Source organism: Portunus trituberculatus, chromosome 17 (genome assembly GCF_017591435.1).
Source record: "Portunus trituberculatus isolate SZX2019 chromosome 17, ASM1759143v1, whole genome shotgun sequence".
Classification (NCBI taxonomy): Eukaryota; Metazoa; Arthropoda; class Malacostraca; order Decapoda; family Portunidae; genus Portunus; species Portunus trituberculatus.
The window spans coordinates 2,560,001-2,565,000 of NC_059271.1; the positions used below are offsets into that span (position 1 = coordinate 2,560,001).

Genomic DNA, 5,000 nt, shown 5'->3' on the forward strand with positions numbered 1-5,000 from the left:
CTCTTGAAAATCCCACTAATTACCTCTGTGGCCTTGGAAAATAGTCGTGGTGAAAGAGAAGAGCGTTTTTTAATGTGTTTTTACAATTCTAAAGACAGAGTGACAAGATTTCTACTTTACTAACTGGAGAAATACTTTTGAAAACCCCGCTAGTCATCTCTGTGGCCTTGGAAAATAGTCGTGGTGAGAGAGAAGAGCGTTTCCGAATACTGATCAGAACGCGACTTAGGGAAACAACAGTGGGTAGAAATGCAAAGGATGGAAGAGACACAGGTAGAGGCAAAGGAGAAGAAGGTGCTAACACAACCCTTCCCCCTCCGTCCTTCACCTCCAGCCAGCAACCTTCTCTACGACCACAGGAAGGGGAAAGGAAGAAGACAGCACAGAGACACTTTAGAAGATGATAAGAGAAGATACTAGAAAGACATCAGGCATACATGTGGCAGCCCCTTTACACACACACACACACACACACACACACACACACACACACACACACACACACACACAGAGAGAAGGAAGCTACATGAATTACAGTATTGTCAATATATACATGGAAACAAAAATAAGTAAAAAAAAAAAAAAAAAAAGGAGTAATGCTTGATTTTTAACCCCTTCAGTACCGGGACACATTTTTACCTTGAGATTTGAGTACGATTAGACCATTTTATTGACATTAGGAAGGGTCTATGGAGTTCACAAGATTAGACCATTTTATTGACGTTAGGAAGGGTCTATGGAGGTCAGAAGATTAATGGCCACAGTCTTCACTATTTTAATCCCCCACATGAGTTTCTGAAGCTGTGTAAAACCATCAATTAGTAAGCAGAGTGAATAGGGAAATGCGTCATGCTACTGAAAGGGTTAAGTTAAATTTCTACTGACTGACTCACACACACACACACACACACACACACACACACACTGACTCATTCACTCCCTCACGTATTCCTTCAATCAATAGTATGTATGTATGTATGTATGTATGTATGTATCTATGTATGTATGTACGTATGACTCTTACTTCTCATTATTCACGTGTTTTATCATTTATTTGCACTTAATACTTTCTTTTTATCATGAGAGAGAATGAATGTTGCCTTGTAATGAGCTTGTGTGTGTGTGTGTGTGTGTGTGTGTGTGTGTGTGTGTGTGTGTGTGTGTGTGTGTGTGTTGGTATTGCTTGTATTTTTCTCTATTAATGTTGTTTTAGTCTTAATGTACAATTTATATGTTTCATTTATGGTCTGTTTTTTTACTTTCACGTTTATTTATTTATCTATCTATCTATCTATTTTTTTTGGTTATTTCTTTTGTCCCCTTTAATGAAATGTGGTGTATTATATCCCCCTTTAGGCTTGTGACTATGTATACACACACTACACCAAGGAACTCGTGTAATAATGGACTACAGAATCGTGTGTTGCCATTAGAACATTGCAGAATCAGGAGGTGTGGCCAATAAATTATCTATCTGTGTGTGTGTGTGTGTGTGTGTGTGTGTGTGTGTGTGTGTGTGCTAATAAGAGAGAGAGAGAGAGAGAGAGAGAGAGAGAGAGAGAGAGAGAGAGAGAGAGAGAGAGAGAGAGAGAGAGCGTAGAGAGAGGAAGGAAGGGAGGATAGAGAGAGAGAACGGAAGGGAGAGGGAGAGGGGAGAGGGGAGAAGAGAGAGGGGAGGGCGTGAAGGCGGGAGGGGAGTAAGTGTCACGTATACAAACAAGGTGACCAAAACATAATTGTGAATTCCAGGCGTGATGACAAACAGACAGGCATGAAGACAAACAGACAGGCGTGAAGACAAACAGACAGCCACGAAACATAAATAAATAAATAAATAAATAAATAAATAAATAAATAAATAAACAAATAAATAAGCATCAATAACCTGAACACGTATTTTGCATTAGTTTTCATTTTTCATCGTTTTTTTTTTAACCTTTTTTCGTGTTTCGTGTCTTTAGTCTAATTGTCTTCCTCTTCCTTTTCACTGCGTCTTCTTTTTCCTCTTTCTTTTCAATGTGTCTTCCTCTTCCTCTTCCTCTTCACTTTGTTTTCCTCTTCCTCTCTTCACTGTGTCTTCCTCTTCCTCTTCACTGTCTTCATCTTCCTCTTTACTGTCTTCCTCTTCCTCTTTTCATCTTCACTGTGTCTTCCTCTTCCTCTTCCTCTCTTTACTGTGTCTTCTTCCTCCTCTTCGCTGTGTTTTCCTCTTCCTCTTCACTGTCTTCTTCCCCTCATTACTGTGTTTTCCTCTTCCTCTCCCCGCTGTGTCTTCCTCTTCCTCTCTTCACTGTGTCTTCCTCTTCCTATTCCTCTCTTCATTGTGTTTTCCTCTTCCTCTCTTCATTTTCTTCCTCTTCCTCTTCACTGCGTTCCTTTTCCCTTTCTTAAATTCTGAAGCGCTGTATTAACTTATAGCGAACACTCTTTCTCTTATCTTTTTTTTTTTTGTATCTCTATTCATCTGAACTTTCTATAATGTTTTCCTCATCACCTTTGAAGCCTTCACATTCTTTCCTGCTCTGCATTCTAAGGAGTACATTTTAATCTTTCCTCTTGCATTTCGGAACGTTATATATTATCTCATATCAACTATCTTCTTTTTCTTATCTTCTTTCGTCTATGTTCTTCATCTGAACTTTCTTCTTTTATCTTTCTTTAATCCCCCCAGTCTTCCTTTTTTACCTCCTTCAAACTGCTCACTTTCTTAATTGTCTTGCATGCTGAAATCTTTTATATCATCTCAAGCCAACTATCTATATTTTTTTTTCCTTCGTATTATATTCTTCATCTGAACTTTCAATTATCTTCCTCTAATCCCAGTTTTCCTCGTCACCTTCCAAGCAAGTGTCTTTAACCTTCCCTTCACTTCCTTGCCCTATATTCTGAAGGCTGGGTTTTTTTTTTTCCCCATTTTCTTTCGTCTATATTCTTCATCTGAACTTTCAATTACCTTCCTCTAATCCCAGTTTTCCTCTTCACCTTCCAAGCAAGTGTCTTTAACCTTTCTTTTTTCTTTCCCTTCCCTGTCCTGTATTCTGAGACACCCTGGGCTCTCATTCCACAGGTTCTAAAGGCCACTAAGATGCAGGAATGTTTATGAGTACTGCCTCGCTCTCTGCTCTCTTCCTTGATGAAATTGCAGTGTGTGACTTTAATGGGGATGAACAGAACTACCAATATACGATTTTTTCTGTTTCTTTCTCTCTCATGCGCTCAAGAAAACCCCTTAATCTCTTCAGCACTGGGACGCATTTTTATCATGGGTTTTGAGTGTGTTTAGACGATTATATTGATATTAGGAAGGGTCTATGGAGGTCAGAAGTTTATTATTTAGAGGCAGAGTGACAAGTTTTCTACATTATTAACTGGAGAAGCACTCTTGAAAACCCCGCTAATCATCTCTGTGGCCTTGGAAAACAGTCGTGGTGAGAGAGCAGAGCGTTTCTATATACGGGTCACAGTGTTGCACAGTGTTGCTTCCTGAGTGTTACTGTCAGTGAGGCGGTGTTGTCAGGACGTGGTGAGTTGTTAAGGAGGTTCAAATAACGTGGGTTGCTATCTGATAAGGTCCACGAGAGAGAGAGAGAGAGAGAGAGAGAGAGAGAGAGAGAGAGTAAACGTGTGTGTGTGTGTGTGTGTGTGTATCACACCTCGCTGATTCGCTGTGTCAACTTACAACACTAATAACAAAGTTGCAACATAAATAAAGCAGTTTTTCTTTGTTTATCCCTCCCACACACCCTCTCTCTCTCTCTCTCTCTCTCTCTCTCTCTCTTTCTCCTGGTAATGGCAACAAAATAGTGAGCAATATACACTCGTTAGGGGGCGTGGCAAGGCAGAGATAAACACTAAACACACACACACACACACACACACACACACACACACACACACACACACACACACTGGAGGAGGGAAGGAGGGAGGGACGGGGGAGGGGGTGTTTGAGTGGAGGGAGTGAGGGGAGTGAGGGGAAGTAATTGTACCATAAGAATTAAAGGACTTGCCGCGTGACTTAATGAAATGAAACGGGAGCGAAACATTTTTATACATTATGATACGAGTGGCCTCCCCCCTCCCCCCTCCCCCCTCCCGCGAGAAGAATAAATAAATAAAATAATAGAAAAGTGATGCATATTTTACCCAAAGGACACGTGAAAGAGAGAGAGAGAGAGAGAGAGAGAGAGAGAGAGAGAGAGAGAGAGAGAGAGTTTTGTAAGATGGAAGTACTATCTATTAATTTTCATCCTCAATCTTCTCTTCTTCTTCTTCTTCTTCTTCTTCTTCTTCTTCTTCTCCTCCTCCTCCTCTTTTTCCTTTTACTCATTCGTTTTTCTTTTCCTCCTCCTCCTCCTCCTCTGCCTCTTCATCATCATGATCATCTTCTTCTTCTTCTTCTTCCTCCTCCTCCTCCTCCTCCTCCTCCTCCTCCTCCTCCTCCTCCTCCTCCTCCTCCTCCTCCTCCTCCATCCTCCTCTTCTTCCACCCTCCTCCTCCTCCTCCTCCTCCTTCTTTTCCTCCTTTCTCATCCTTTTTTCTTCTCTAATCAGTATAAAGTCCTTGTTAATTTATACTAAAACTTTACATAATCCTGTTGGCTTTTCCTTTTAAAGCCTGACATTCTTAGTAGACCATTTTCTACTACTACTACTACTACTACTACTAACTTTTCCTAACATATTTTCAATTTTTCTGTCCATCCTTTAAAAAATTTCTAGTGTTAATTTATCTACACAAACATTAATTTCTGGTTCACTTCTATTACTAACATTCCTTCCATATTTTTTCTATTTTTCCGTCTTCCCTTTAAAAAAAATGTCTATTGTTAATTTACCTACACTAACATTGATTTCTACTTGACTATCTTTCCTTTCTAAAATTTCTACTGTTAATTTATCTATAACATTTATTCCTGCACTTCTACTACTAAGTTTTCCTTCCAAATTTTCTGTTTTTTTCTGTCCTCCCTTTTAATAATCTCTACTGTTAATTTATAT

The 5,000-nt window shown here is 39.7% G+C and overlaps 1 protein-coding gene across 3 annotated transcripts in view; it reads right to left on the reverse strand.

Annotated features, from left to right (window-relative positions):
- The window catches only part of LOC123504968 (protein phosphatase 1 regulatory subunit 14C-like), a 199,733-nt gene that overhangs the window by 33,403 nt on the left and 161,330 nt on the right, over nucleotides 1–5,000 (reverse strand). The gene's annotated exons all lie outside the window — the stretch shown is intronic.